At 37.8% G+C, this 16,740-nt stretch overlaps 1 protein-coding gene across 2 annotated transcripts in view; it reads right to left on the bottom strand.

Moving 5' to 3' along the window:
• tmem121 (transmembrane protein 121) overlaps positions 1-11,585 on the bottom strand; it is an 80,572-nt gene extending 68,987 nt beyond the window's left edge. For both annotated transcript variants that reach the window (XM_015368913.1, XM_015368908.1), the window contains exon 1: positions 11,264-11,585. The gene's annotated coding sequence lies outside the window, so the exon portion shown is untranslated. The remainder of the gene's footprint in view (positions 1-11,263) is intronic.
• Positions 11,586-16,740: the final 5,155 nt, after the last annotated feature.

Here is a 16,740-nt window from a genome sequence, read left to right as displayed (position 1 = left end):
GCAGGCAGGGTTGCGCAGGGTGTAAGCTGTTTCCTGTGAGAGCTTTGAAAAATGTGAAAGGAGACCCATACTCTCTGTCCCCACTTCTCCTCCAAGGAGAAGAAACCATTGAGAACGCTGTATAAAAATGTGAAAACAGGTTGTACAGTCTGACTTATAAAATCATTACAAAGGAAAACATCCCTATTGGATAATGTTGGATATTAATGATTATGGACACTTAAATCCTCCAGAGCCTCCAGCTCCAGTACATTACTTTGCTTTGTTCATTTTTGTATGGGACTTTGTATGGGATTTTGCCAGCATGCCCTCGAGAGCATGTGCATAGCTGCAGAGCCACAATAAAGTGCATGAATTAGATATGAGGTTGATATAGATATGTAACAGATCTGTTGGCCTTTATACTGCATCGCTACCAGAAAACTGTACAATATAAATAATAAACAAGAGATTGGAGAAGAAAGGCAAGGTGGAAAGGTGGGGTAGTTTGTATTGTATTGCCTGAACACACAATCAGACAGGAAATGTATGTTTGATTCACTGGTTGAGCAGTGAGCTGCAGGCATTGAGGCATGCATGTGAAAAGGACAAGACTCTCCACATCTGACCAAGCCACTCCACTTGAGCAGATTGATTTCACATCACTTCTGTATCCCCGATAACTGCATGCCTGAAGCGCTGCAATGGCTCCAATATTTCATTGCTACATGCCTACCCAACTGCACTATGTTTACAGTAGTTTTTAGTGTGGGCAACACCACAGTTTGTGCATTTGAATGGAGTGGGTGAGTCCAGTGGAGGCTGTGAAATGGTGGGTGCTACCGTATGTTTTTGTCTGTGCTCATTTTTGGGGGGGGCAGCACCAACAGCTGGTAATGTTGCACATAATAACATTTTTGATAACATGTCACACATATCGGCTGGAATCCGAGAAAAGAAAAAACCTCTGTTGATACTTTTGTTTTCATTTCCTTGTCAACACTTTGAAGCAGGTTTTCTGAGCTAGTACAAAAATATGGAGCATTTCTATGGTAATAATACCACTTGAACATTTTTATACCTTTTGTGTACTCTAGTTGGATTTTTTTGTGATCAAAAGAAAGTACTGCACAAATTTGAAGTAGAGGAATATGATAAATGGTTATAAATGTTCCTTTTTTTATTTAATTTTTCATTCTTTTCAAAAATCTCTTAACAATGATGAAAATATATAGAGAGCAATCCTAGAAGAAAAGCTTTTAGAGGATGCTATATACTCTGCATGAACCTAGATATTTGTTCTTAATCCAGCAACCTACTAATTGGTTTATTCCCTTTCAGCAATATCATGTAGTGTCTCACTGCTTGTTCTCAACATGTCTGTGCAGAAGTTTTTTCTTGTGGGCTGTTCAACTGCTCTACCTGTGATTGTAAAGGATTTAGATTGCTATGTTTAGGTTGAAGAAGCAAAACCTCCTGCATACTACTGTAGGGGCTTTCAATAAGTAATGCACCTGACCCACTTCCAGTTGTTTGATCTAGCTGAAATTTTGCATGTACAGTTATTTATATCTCTATAGATTAAGTGGCAGATTACAGTTTTGAACTAATTGTAGTTTCTGATTTTAGTGTTTGAACTTGAATTTGAATTTAGGTGTTTGAACTGAGTCAAGTCTGTTGAGTATTGTGCAACATCCAATTTTTGTATTTGAAAGGATGCACACCACGGGAGAGTTTTAATGAAATTAATGTAACTCATGGTGGTGATGCCCCATCATATGACCTTGCAAAAAGTTTTACAAGGTCATATGATGTGGCATCATCAGCATAAGTTACGTTCTTTTCATTTTTCTAAGCCATAACAAGGCTTTTGTTGGGCTACTCTATAAAAGCCTGGAGCTTAACGCTACTCCAGACATTTTAAACTAAGAAATCTTTCTGGATGGGAAGAGAAATGTCGACAAACTTGGAAAACAAAGTCCCATGATTTGTTTTTAACTTTTTTTGCGATTTCCTTTCATCATAGTCTCCTGTGGTCTGTGTCCTTTCAAAAAAATATATAAATAAAAAATTGGTTGAACGGTCACTTCTGCTTGCTTGCAACGTTTGCTTTCTAAATTATTGTAGTGGGGTCGTCCCAACCCTGTTGCAATGCAATCTCCAGGTGTTTGAAGTCTTTCCAAACAGCAACAGCATACGGTGAGCTCAGATTTCGGTCTGCTCCTTTACTTTCCTTTCCTTTACTGCCCTGTGCTCAGCTAGCTCACGTCATGCCTCTCCCTTGCTCATTCTCAATCGATCTTCACTGACGTTGGTTATAGAAGGGTGGACTTAGGCAGCTGAGCTTCTTGTGGGGTATGGATACTGAAAGGCAAAACTATTTTTTGTTGCTTCCACCACTATGAGAACAAGAGCAGATTTCTTGGTTCTGTGCAGAGAATGAGGCAAGTTTTAACAGTGTGAGGAAGCATCACTTCCCAGCTGGACAACTGTTAAATAAAGTTAGCACCTCAGTGGAATGACTAACAACAAAAGATGTTTGCACATAAGAATGGCCAAGTGAAAGCCCAGATCTAAATCCTATTCTGTGACGCGATTTTGAAACCGATTTTCAACCATTCTGACTTAGCTTGAGTAAAAAGAATGGGAAAAATCTTAGTCTCTAATTGTCCAGAACTGATTGCACAACAGACCACTCTTTTCAGATCATTATTTGTAAACAAACCATAAAATATTTCATCTTTTCACTCCACTTTCTCCTATCTTTTATTTTTTTTGGTCCATAGATATAATCCTTCTTGTGTAAGTAAAGGTTTGTCATTGCAATGAAATACAATCTGGAAAGATTCAAGCATATGAATGAAATCTGATACATGGACTTCCAAAATATAACAATTAATTTGATTTATGGATATTTCATATTTTTCTTTTAAAATGAGAAAACAAATTTTTTTTTTTATGTTAAGTTGCTGTAGAAACAGAAAAATAAATATCTCATCTGTAATTTGCAGAGGTATTTTTGGCTCCATAAATAAGCTCTGTAGATGTATTTCCCCTGGATTTGTAAACTCTATTCTTTCCATTAGGATTTTTTCTTTGTGTACTAAAGGCTGCCTACATCAGATGTCAGTCAGGCAGATAATTTAAAAGGCTCTGTTCTGAAATGTCAAACGTGATAAAAAGGTTGTTTCATCTTAGATGCTGCTTGCCTTGTTGGCCACAAAATGTCCTGTCTTATCTAGGACTTCTCTATGCAAGGCACGGATAAAAAGCCTGATTAACACTTGGAAAAAAACAGGGATTTTTTTTTTTACTCTTCAAGGAAAGCAAACAAACCCTTAATTGAATGTGTGAACACTGCTTTAATGCTTAACTTTGTTTTAAACCACCAGTTCTTCCAGAAATGTGTCAAGGAGAGGTTTTTAAAAAGAGCCTTGCTAATTATGGGTATTTACTTATACGGTTTATTCTGTTTAATATTCAAGCTTTTAGTTTTGACTTTACTTTTTGGTTGTCTGTGTGTTTGAGCAAAGGGTGATTATTAGAGTGAGCCAAGAGAGCAGTATGGCAAACTGGCACCAATACTTCTATTTTTTATTTCTAAGAAAACTGCTGTGCTGACATTAGCGTAGATCATGCAGCAATCCATAATACATAGCTCATTAGCAAGGCTGGCATTTTTGATCCATAATTAGGGAGTGTATTTTTACGCACTGTGTTTTCTCAAACCTCAGTGTATTTTAAAGTGACTATACACTGAGACTAACACAAAATGTAAAGAGAAGTTCCTATGGCAACAGGAAAAATTGACTTTGATTGAATTTAATCTGAGCATTAAATATTGACCCATCATATTAACGTTTAAAATTTCCACCCAAAACCCTTGGATAATGAAACTCTTTAAATCAAACATTTTGCATTTTAAAAATAGTTCCATACCAATAACTGACAGCAGCGATAAAAATCATCCATCCGTTTTCTGCCTCTTATCAGAGTCCCAGTGAGCTGGTGCGTCTCCAGCAGTCTATGGGCAAAAGGCAGGGTAAAACCCGAACAGGTCTGAAGTCCATTGTAGGGCAGAGACATACAAACAGACACACCAAATTTGAGATTCAAATTAACCTAACAGTCATGTTTTTGCATTGTGAGAAAAAGCCAGAGTACCCAGAGAGAACCCTGACCTGCACAGGGTGAGCATGCAAACTCCATGCAGAAAGGCTCTAGGCAAGGAATACAACTCAGGACCTTCTTGCTGCAAGACAACAGTGTTAGAAACTGCACCATGTAGGCCTCAAAGAAATAAATATATTTATATTTTGCATACGAGTGAATAGGACAAAACACGCTGAAAGAAAGTTTAAAGAAAATTTAAAAGCCGGATAAAGACCTGATCAGTAACTAGAACTACTTTTGAAAGGAATTGGGATCTGAAGTTTTTTAAAACACAAATTTGTATTTTCCATACAAAATACTTTTTTTAGAAGCTGTTAACCCAGCTCTAGTTTTTGTCAATGAATATGTACGTCCATGTTTAATCTAAAAACAACCCTCTATTCTCTGATTTTATTGTTTTCCTCTTTTTTTCTCACTTCACTCTCTCTCTCTCTCTCTCTCTCTTTTTTTTTTTTGGTGTCCTGTTTTGCCAATATACCTCTGGGGATGGATATCACATCTAGATGACAACCCTAATAGATTTCCTTTCAGAAGCAGATCATTATGACTGTTGCCATAAGGTCCTGCTTGGTACTTGTATATGAAGCTCTCCTGAAAATGATTTAGGGAGTAAAATCGAATATAATGGTCACAGAAACGGAAAGGGAGATAAGAAGGAAAGAGTGGTTAAGAAGTAAGGGGTGAGAAAGTAACAAGAAACAACACAAAAAACAAGACAACCAAGGTAAACATCAATAATAGCTTCAAGAACAGCTGGTATTTCTTAGATATCCATCGTGCCGAAGTCAAAACCTATGTTGATTACACAGTATTATTCAGGGTGGTATACAGTATATGGGGGAGTGTTGGCCTAGCAGTTAGAGAAGTGCACTTGTTCTCCGAGAAGGGTGCAAGTACCCCACTTGATGCAAACAGCCTGCACTCTGGGTCTCTGAGCAAGACCCTTAACCCCTAATTGCTCCCCAAGCGCTGCACATTGGCAACCAACTGCTCCCCAAAGGGATTTCTCCATTGTGAGATCAAAAAAGTTCAATTATTATTATTATATATCTATTATTATATAGTATTTAGTATTAGAGTATATCTTAAAAGACCTGTGGTATGTATGCATGGGCATGATCCTGTATAAAGGATTTACAAAGGTTATTCAGAAGAAAAATATGCTTAATACCTGGTGTGATTGGCCCCAGGCTTGCCCTACAAGGCCAAGGGCCAAAAAAGAGGCGATCCTGGACCCAGATATCCAGAGGCACCCAAAATCACTGCGACACAAGTGAGGAGGACATAGGGATGGCCAAACCCACCAGAGAAGGACAGATGAGAGCACCTGGAGGCCGAACCCCGAGGGGCTGTATTTTTATAAATGATTTTTAAAACCCATTGGTTGCTCCAGACCTATGAAAATCAGAACATGGGGGACTCAATACATTCACACTCCTTTTTTAGATTTTAATGCGTAAAACAGTTAAAGAACCTTTTGTCATTTTCTCCCACTCTGCAATGGTGCACTAGTTGGTGTTGCTGTGTCACATAAAAGCCCAAACAACAGTATTCATGTTTGTTTTTTAATGTATCAAAATTTGAGAACCTGGGTGATGAATATTTTTGAAAGGCTTTGTAATATGCATGCAACAGCTACGGTTTGCTCCTACCTAGGTTCTGTTGTCGTTCAGCACAGTGGCTATCGATTCACTCCGCCATTTGGCTATTGATTGGTGGAGATCCCATTATGTCAGTGATATTGTAGCCCTCCGGAGCACAGTAAGTTTAAAGAGGGAGCCAGCCTCTGAAAACTGATAGGGTGAGCTGAATAAGATGCAAACAGCAGCACAGTTACATGTAGCTTAGGATAGCATGCTGTAGCCCAAGAGCTACCACTCTCACTGCTCTAGTTTATAACTATACCAAAGGGAGCTATAGAACCACAGAGAATAATGACACTGGCTGTTTCAGAAATGCAGATTTTCTTATTTATTAATGCAGCTCACCACAGCCTAATATCCCCTGTGACAGCCATTGCCTACCAGAGTGCCTTGTGTTGATCAGTCAAATTGACCACAACTCACTGTGCGCTGGGGTGAGGATGAAAGGCGGAGGATTTTCATTGGCCTGGGATGATTGTGAAAAAAAGGGAGAGGAGGGGGTGTAAGTGAGCATTCACCACCACTGCCTACTCTCTCTCTCCCTCTCTCTGTGTTCAAACCAAGCAGTCATGTATTTATAGCAATATTGAATTTAATTGCATTTCTAGCAAAGGACGGAAAATTTTAAGAGACCCATAAACGAAATTCCAGGCATGCAGGAACACGATCCACCGTGCAAAGAGCATGTAAAGTGCATACTCATGGAAAGCAACCTGGCTTGCAATTTGTGTAATGCAAAAATATCTGAAGCGAAAGCCCATCAGCCCGCTGTGTCCTGGATACCAATGCCGGCTGGTAAGTGCTGACCCTAAGGCTGCTCGCTGTGCCATGTTTCTCAATGAGGCACGCATTGAGACACTGAAGAGGTACCCTGCTGGGTGGCAAATGACTGTTAAACTGGCTAAAAGATGACGTGAGATACTGTAAAATGCCCTGAGCTGAGCCTGTCATGAGCTCTCAAACCAACCCTGACCGTTTCATTTTCTAACAAGACAAAGACGGTTTACATAAAGGTAACAAGCAGTTGTAGGTCCTGCCCTTTGCAGAGCCACTGATCAGATTAAAATTCACTCTGTTTATCAGACAATAAAATGAGCATGAAGGATTATTTTACATTTATTTAAACACTCTAGTAATACAGAGCAGTGTTTTTATAGGGGGTGCAGAGGGCTCAATATCCAGGAGAATAGAAAAACTGAAATACCTGTATGTGATTTCTTTCTTTCAAGGACACCAGAGCATGAGGGCAACATCATTGATATGATTCCCACTCTTTGCCTCCCTCCACTTAATTCTTGTCACTCACAGTCTGAGCCAGAATATCAGACACGCTTAACACAGTGCCGAGAGTTATCCAATATTAAGTGTAATCAAAATCTTAATGAACATCATTAAAATCAAACTGTGGCTCTCATCACAGTGGCTTAACATGGCCTGGATAAATGTATGCCTGTGTGTGTTTCCCTAAAGCCATCGGAGCCTGTTAGAGTGTCTGTGGGAAAGCCACTTGGGGGGTCATTTTTTAATTCCAAGCCCGGTTGACATGTTTTTACTTTTAAATACATATTATTTGTAAATTCTTTTAATAAGCTGGGGCATGACAGTTCATTAAGCCGTATTAAAGAAAGCAAAGAGAAATATAAATAAGGATGGTGGGTGGCCATCTCAATTTTAAGAACCAACCCAAAGGTCACATGGTTAATCTAAGCAACAGCTAATGCTCTACTGGGATTACAGATTTACAAATTTAATAAATCCCCTAAATTTGACAGCTTTTGTTAACCTGTGACAGCTGTCCTACTGCTCTATTTATGATAGGGTGACCAAATGTCCTCTTTTGCCCAGACATGTTCACTTTTTACATTTGGTCATCTGGGCATCCAGAAAAATTAGCATGTACCGTCTGGTCGCGTCAAGTGGGAAGCTAAGTGCACCATGTGAAAAACTGTCACACATGTTTCAGTGTCTAATGAAGGTGCTGCAGATCTGAAAACTCACATGGACACTGAAAAACATAAAAAAGCTGTTTAGGGTGAGAGCTCCTCTGCAAAGTTGAATGAGTACTTAGTTAGACCTGGAAAACAGAGGATGCTGTAACGAGGTAATTTGTTGAAGCTGTATTTTCTAATAAGTTTTCTTACAGAAGGGGTCATATTGAGAACATTATTTGATTTTATGTATTTAAAAGAGAGCTATAGTTTTGTCACTATTTGTTACAGATTTTGTTTTTATACAGAAAAAAATGTTGCACCATTTAGGTACAAAAAATAAAGCATGTTCTGTAATCTTTGAGAAGACTCGATGCTGGCAAAGTGTCCTCATTTTCGGAAATCAAAATATGGTGCCCCTAACTTATGACTGATTATGTATAAGTGTGGGTTCCAAGTAAAAAATAATATGTCTTTTATTGGGGAAAACCAACCTGACCAATTTGTTTAGAGCCATACAGATGTGGGTCTGTTACAGGTGTGGATCTGTTACTGGTATAAACACATAGTTTTTTTTTTGTTGTTGCTTTTTTAAGACTTGTCTGTGTACTACTGTACAACTTGCTTATTCTGATTACTCTGTTTGTTAAAAAAAGAAGCTTTTTTGTGTATATTTATCATAACGGTCCATAACCATATTGGTTATGCATGTACGGAGTAAACCATTAATGGAGTTGAGCCAATCAGACACCAAGCATAAGTTAAAAAAGAGAACAAAGGTCTGAGCTCAAGTGACAGAATAAAACATGAACCTTGGTGTTTGCTGAAGTGGGAACTAAAGCTGCAGAGCATTGAGATTTCACTGCCAAATTGATGAATGCGTGAGTAAGTACATACAGTACAGCCAGCAGATGGCACACAACAATGTTTATACAGTATCTTCTGGTTGCGCCCGGTGCAGAACATTCTATCAGGGTCAAACTCGATAAGTAGGCAATAAGTATAAACTCTCAAAAAAATGACTGCCATAAAATATTAATAGAGACCCACACTAGGCAAGGTCTACCACACTAGGCAAGATCCCAGGTGCAGACTGTGCAAAGAGGCCCTTGAGACAATCCAGCGCAGAACTGCAGGATGTAAGATGCTGGCTTACATGGAGCACCATAACCAAATGGCTAGAATAGTGTACAGGACAATCTGTGCAGAGTATGGGCTAGAAACCCCAAGGTAAGAGTGGAAAACACACCCAAATATGGTAGAGATCGATCGAGCCAAGATCCTGTGGGACTTCCAGATAAAGACGGACCGAATGGTAATGGCAAACCAACTGGACATTGTGGTGGTGGGCAAAAAGCAGAGGTAAGCCGTGGTGGTTGACATAGTAATACCTAGTGACTGCAACATCAGGAAAAAGGAACATGAGAAACTAGAGAAATACCAGGATATCTGTAAGGTGAAGGCATCAGTGGTACCCGTGGTCATTGGGCACTATAGGCAGTGAGTGGAGGAAAAAAGGGAAGACCACCCATGGTGGGTGAGGAAGAGTTTATATATATATATATTTGCTTTGAAGTCCTTCAAATAAGTTTCAAGGACAGGAGATATACATTATGCTGTTGGAGATGTATCTAGTCAAGGAAAAACCATACAGTCATGTTCTAGAAAAAGGAGTGGCAGAAATCACTCTTATTTCGAAAAGATTGTTTAAAACTACAGCCGGGAGGATTTTGTTATGACTATCCAACTCTGAGTTCTCTGTTATTTTTCAAAGTTAAGAAAACTACAAGAATCTAACAAATCAACTCTTGAAAAGCACAAATACATTTAGTTTTGTTTTCATTGTATTAGAGTGTGAAATGATTGATAAAAATCACTATGAATAACTGTTTTATAAATTTTCATTAAAACTTTAACCATTAAGAATGCACAGATCCAGCTCTTTCTGGGTGATACTGATACTAATATGATGAAGGAATTCAAAAATATTCCAGTTTCATCCATCAAAGTACAACGTTCAGGTTAGTTTTCCATACATAGCATCAATACTCATTAAAATGCAAGACAATACGTGATGAAAATACACATTTCCGAACTAATTTCCAATCAAACCAATGCAAATTATACAGACCGATTCAAACCAATTCAATATGATTCAGTTTTATTCAAAAGTAATACAGTTGAGGTAAAGTCAGTTGGTATTTTTGGTAAGAAAACAAACAAACAAACAAAAAAGAAAGCAATGAAAACGTCAATTAAAGTCCACCTGATTGCACCTCGACTTCCCCCAAGCATAGCAATACTTTTAATCTTTATCTGAAATGTTCACCTTCATCAAAATAAAGCAGGTGTTTAATGCATTTACAGATTGAAAATCGCTCCACACGTTCCTGCATTTAACAAATTAAAGCATTTATAAGCATCTGAGTGGAACATCATCAGTCAGAGTCAATCAAGAAACAGATGCATTTACAGGATTAATAAGAAGAAATCTTTTTTTCAGGAATTGATACCATTTTATTTTATGCTGATGAAGGTTCTCATTTTATTTTATGTTAAAATATCATGATATATTTTATATTTTATTACCTTTGTGCAAATATGGTTATACTTAGAACCTATTATACAATGAAGTTCTCACCACCGGCCTGTGCTTGAAAAAAGACTCAGAGAGAAACGTTTAGAATGAATGGAACACTAAATCTTTTTCTTGGCAAAAATAAATGATACTGCCATAAAATATCAATAATTCCTACACTACATCTTTGATCATATAGTCTCATATCTATCGAATGCGTGGTAAAGCACTGTCACCTGAATATTAACCCTCATTTTTCGTATTTAAGGGCATGGTTTAGGTGATATGAGAGCTCATGTGTGCAAGAAATTGAACCTCTTCAACTCAATAGTTGGAATTAAATGTGCTGGGTGAACGGGGTTAGCGTCATTATCAAACAGTCAATCTGAAATATGGTGACGTGAGATCCACGGGGGTCGTATGGATTATAAACGGTGTGCATGTGCGCGTGCTGGGGGTGGATGGGGTGATTTTTTTTCCCCCTTCTCTCTCGCGCGCGCGGACCTTAGGCACGAGCCGCTGCTGCTTGGGCACGCGCTGCCTCTCAGCCAGCTGCTTTAAATAAAGCTGACGAGAGCAAAGGGAAGCTTGCCGTTTATCAATACAAAAATAATTTAAAAAAAAAACACTGGTACTGTTACCAGTTTCAAATTATTTTTGGTTACTGCTTCGCGTCTTGCGTTTATCATCTCATAAACCTTCAGACAATTATTTTTTTGCATATGAAAAGCGACTAGAGGAGTCAGAATGAAAACAGATTAAAATGAAAGAGCTGCGTAAATTTTAAATGCTGAGACGTTGAACTTGAATAAAACTGGACTTGTTATACATAAATTTTAACCTTTATAAAAAGCCATGCTTATCATAATGCGTGCCATATCTTTTTAGAATCCCACCCAAAATACCTTAGCTATAGCGAGACGAGGAAAGCTGCTTTTTTTTTTTTTAAACTTTGCTCTCACCTCCAGTTGTCGGTGGGTCGCAGTCCAGGATCCCCTGGGTGTTCAGTCTCTGTCCGTGGTGCTGAATCTTATCTCGGGCTCCGCGCAATGTAGCTTTGTAAATCCGCTGCGTGGATGCGCTGAAAACGCCGGTACAACAGGAAAAACTGCTGCCTGGCGCTCAGAAGTTAAAGAAATTCCCAATCCCAACACGCCGAGCGACAGATGCTCGAAACCCGTTAGCGAAATAGGTGAGTTCGCATTTAGGATCGTGAATATTGAAAGCGAAGCCTGTTGGCCAAATGAAACCGCTTTGGCAAGTGTAATTGCTGAGGCTTCTTGGCCAGCTGCTTCTTCCTCCGGATAGGCTTAAACACCTACCCCTCCTCCCCCACCCCCTCTCTCTTCCTTCCACCCCCCTATCTCTCTCTCCCTCTCCTGTTCTCAGTCTCTATCAATCACAGCTTCCATTCAAATATGTTGGAGCGACATGAAGCGGGAGCCTAATTCTGTAGACTGCATCAGACATGAGCGAATTACTGCCAATGCTGGCACAGGGCTCACTGTGATAAAGGCATCGTTGATTGGACTATAAAGTCAGAACTCAAGGGACGGTTTATTTGGAGAAACATCTCTAATACATTAGGCGTTTGCCTGTAGTTTTAAACCATGAAAGGCCTTTTCTGTTGAATATTTTAATTGCAAATGCTGCTGTAATTAATAATAAGAAAAAAGAAAAGAAAAGAAAAATAAGATAATTTGGCAACATGCCATTCTTGTATCAAGCAAAAACCTTATCCCGGAGCAGATGAGATACTGGTAACTAAATGCAGAAACTGTTATACAAATTGTTTAAACCATGTAAATATTAAAAAAGGGAAAAAAAAAAACCTAAAGAAAATGTATAGACTTGTATTCACATTCAAAACCACGTTAAATAAGTGATTTACATGTAAATCCTAACCACAGGTTTCCTATGTGTTTTGGGAGCATTGTTTATGATTTTATGAATGAAAAAGTGAAGAACATTTGAACCAATGTATGATCATTCTATGACTAAGGAGTAATCAATATGGCACTGTTTTTAAAAAGATGAATCTGTATTTCTAGTTTCAAACTGAAACATTTACAAACAAACCAAAAAAAAACTAACAAATAAAAAACAACCAAATCGAGAGAAAAAAAAAAACAGACTGAAGGTTAACCCAATGTAACATCAATGCATCATTGTGTTAAAAAAAGAAAGAAGAAAAAACCTAGACCCCAAAAGAACTACGTATGTCTATAACTGGTGCTTTTAAACAACTGTTTCTGGAATATCAAAAAATATCATCCGTCTGACTTTGAGTATCTCCAAAAGTATTAAATCTGCCTGCCACAGCAGCTTACTCAACTTCAAAGTTTGAGACGTTCAGATAAGTCCTTCCAAGTTTTTGTTTTTGCATCCTGCTAAAACAATTCTTACTGCTGTGCTGCCAAAGCCTTTGTTGTTGAGTCAACCCCATAAATTACTTGCAATAACATTTTCACAAGACAGCTGATCATCCTTACAAAACTTAAAAACCAAAGAACTTATAATTAATAATTATAATATAATAAGCTACTATTGAACTTACATTTTTAACAGTGTCTTTTAGAGGCTTTTATTTTGTTAAATTGCGACTTTAGACCAGAATCCAGAATGATCATGACCATATCATCCAGCCCTACTCTCAGCTTTTGTAACATGTACAAACTTGTTTTTGTTAAATTCTGTCAAGTGAAAGACCTGTGATGTCAAAGAGAGCATCTGGTGTTTTTTTTCTCCTTATTAAAGTGAATGATGAGAATTTTATGATAAAGATCCCGCCAATCGCTTTGCTTCTTATGGACTTCTGCTAACTATTACAGTACTCATAGCAGTTGACCTCTTTAGATAACCCTGAAGCTGATCGTTGAGTGACTCGCTATTGCTTATTGTGTTAAATGCATTATTTGGTAACTTTAGGTTTTTGTCTATGTTGGTCTTGTTTTGTTTTCCATTTATAAGTGTTTTAGATTGATTCAAGCTGATCACCATTTTATTTGCTTATAGAATTTTGCCTTCACCCTAAAATAAGAGCCAGCAGTTTAAAATATGTTCTTCTTAGTATGAATGATCTCTCTAATCAAACTTCACACTGCAGTTTTTTTTCACCAACACCCCCTTTAAATAATTAACTAATAACTCACAATCAGTAAATACTTTTATTTATTTAGCCATTTATTATGGCTATCGGATTTGTGTGTTTTTGCTACTATTACAACCAGTAAGTTGTTTACTGGTAGTAATGGTAAATTATTTCATTTAGTTAGTTAGCACTTTGATCTGCTCTTGGTCAAGACAAACGCATCCCAAGAACCACCAAGAATTTCAAATGAATGAAACTTTGCCAGATTTTCTAGCAAAGACTAAGGCAGAAAGTAAATCAACAGTGTCTGCCTGAACAAAAACCGTTATGTCAATCTGAACCTAGCTCCCATATGCTGGCCTTAAATCTGGCCATTCTCCTGGAATACATGCAAACTGTTTAGTTTTGTTTCTTTATTCTTTTTCTTTGTATTTTTTTGTATTCTTTATTTATATATTTCTTTATGTTTTGTGTAGTTTTACCATTTTCGGGTTTGTCCTTATTTCATTCATCTGTTTTCCAGCCCTGTTAAACCAGTGCTCCCAAGGATTATTGTTTGATTTTTATTCAAATTTACCTTCCTTTTTTTTTTAAAGAACTTCAAAGCCTCTGTAAATGTAACAAAAAACCCTAAAATGACCTGCCTCAATTGGGACTTCAAAATGGCCCTTTGCTTGGCCCAGAAAAACCTCCCCACAAACAACATATGTCATTGTCAGAGTGAAAGCTATATTAAAGGCCTTGTGAATTCATTTTCTGAATGTTTCTATAAAACAGCAATACATCTAAAACTTGCAGTTGCAGCTCTGATCAAAGGCAGAGGTGGACAAAACAACTGCTTACTGCCTTCCACATACAATGGCCATAAATTCCTCTGACAGTAAAACCATTACAGTGGCTTGAAGCTCTTCACAATTTCACCTGTTACATCTATAACCTGTAATGTAGCGTTCATGGATTGTATATGACAAATACAAAAGTGCAAATTTTTAAAGTGTTAGGAAAACAACTTTCCTTAACTAATAAACATGAAAAACTGTGACCTCTGTGTGTACTTAACTTTAATACCTCTAAATAAGATCAAGTGCCTTCAGAAGTCAGCTAATAAGTAAATATTCCCCCTTGTTTGATTGATTTTATCTGTTAGTTGAGGCTAATGGCCAATGCCGTAAATATCGGCAAGCAGAGACTGCACTTGCTAAGGGCCCCCCGACCTCTTAGGGGCCCCGTCACTGACACCTGGTAGGCCCTCTAAGCAATTGTGGAATAGGACGTCTCTTTGAAGAAGTAATGGTGTGAAAACTTCTTCTTAAACCAACCTGATACTAGGTTTACTGACTGGACTTTATTTATAGCCCAACCCATTCCAGATTTTTTAAACACGACACCAATAGCAAAGCAGACAGTGGTACTTTTTTATTGCTATGTTAATAACTGTGTATAGTTCATTTGAAGGTTGGTAAAAAATACACTCACATAATATGCTTCAAACCGCAATAAAGATCTTAAAAGAACTATGTATTTGAGTATTTTATTTTTTTACACTATGACTTGGAATTATGGGTAATCCAGAGTGTAGATTAAAACCATAACCGTTGTGTAGAATGTGTTAGCGATGATGGATACCAAAAAGAGGTACTTAAGCGGAATGTCATATGTACTTCATTTGGGGCCCACCTAGATAATGTTGCTTACGGGCCGATTGTTGTGTCGTTACACTATTGCTGATGGCTATGTCCTCGTAGATTCATCATGATGCCATACTCATTTTACACTTCGATGACAGATTTATCCAAGCCTGCCTTACGTGTTTCCTGGTCTTTTTGATGATCTTGTTCACTGCTTAGTTAATTATCCCTCCATACCTTTTGATGAATATTAGCAGAGACAAATACATTGTTTAAAGAAAGTCATAATAAATCAAAGTTACAAAGAAAGCCACAGGTTATGCAGATTAAACAGTAAACATATTCAAGCAGCTTTTATTATAATACTAGAGTAAACTGTCCATAAAATCCAGTGTGATAGTGTCATATTTTGCTGGCCCTAAAATCGCCGGAAATTCTTTCATAGGCCGAAAAACCTTGAGACTAAGATGGTGGTTAAAGTTTCTGAGGAAAAACAAAATAATCATACAGTCCGAACAACAACACAAAGCTTTGTTTAGACATACAAAGTCCTGCTTTAAAGCAAGACTTTGTATGTCTAGACAAGGCAAAAAGTGTGTCTAAAAAATGCAAAAAGCATAACATTGTTATGGAAAAAAGCATAACAACGGATGAGGTCATAAGTGCACAGATGGATGCCCTGGATACATCGCAGGCATATCATGCAGCAAAGTTGGAACAGAAATAGAACATGAAAAGGATCAGGTCAATAACTCCATATCAGCTAACACGCTGTAAAGTCATGGTTCAGTGCCATACAACATTAGCTTGCATAACCCCACACCCCAAACTTGGAGTTATGACAATAATATGGTCATACAGTATTTTTTTGTCATCCGCTGGGCTCTACAACTGTGTGTAGAAGAAAAAACTACTCTGTCTCATTAGTTCTCAAAATTGCATCTACATGACTGACTGCACACAGCTTCTTGAAATCAAGGAGAGACAGAAAAGCCATCACACACTCAACTTATCAGTTCAAAGTTATTCAAAGAACCCACACACACAGCGTCACGATAAAAGTAATTTGCCATGATTAGCCAATCAGTGCCGATTAGAATCGGCTTATGGAGTGAGATGTGAGGTGACTGTCAGAATAATCTTTGATAGAGGAGATCAGAAGGTTATTCCTCTGCCCGATTCAAAGTGAATGTGTGAATAGGGGTGTTAAATATTTAGAAACAAACCCTGATCCTATTTTGGGTAAGATCTCCAGCTGTAGCTTCAATGTTATGTAACAAGCGTTTTCATGCTTTTGGGGTGTGTGAAAGAATGCAGTCTGACAGGCAGAGAGTGGAAAGTTGTTTTTCAGCCTTTCATCATAAGTTCACCATTCTTACCTGTAGACACCAGCGGAATTTAGAGTGCTTCAGTATGGCGTAACATAAAAGATTACTGCAGTTGTATGATATTAAACATGGATGGAGATAAATTCTTGTCATAATTATCCAACTCATATTCTCTATTCGAGAGAAAAACTCCAACTTATCACTGCAGTCAGATACAGTCTCTTTCAAAAATATCCACACTTACAAAAGAAATTATGTTCTTACTCTGGAAACATCCTTTGTTTCCACAGCATTTATTTAAAGTTGTCTGCTTTCTAATAACCTTGTTTTGTTCTCATGGCTTCATAAAACCCAAAATATCTGGTAGGATTCTTTGTTTTGATAGTAAGGAT

The sequence above is a fragment of the Cyprinodon variegatus genome, unplaced genomic scaffold, assembly GCF_000732505.1.
Source record: "Cyprinodon variegatus isolate N-32 unplaced genomic scaffold, C_variegatus-1.0 Scaffold37, whole genome shotgun sequence".
NCBI classification, from domain to species: domain Eukaryota; kingdom Metazoa; phylum Chordata; class Actinopteri; order Cyprinodontiformes; family Cyprinodontidae; genus Cyprinodon; species Cyprinodon variegatus.
This window is presented reverse-complemented; position numbering and strand designations above follow the sequence as displayed.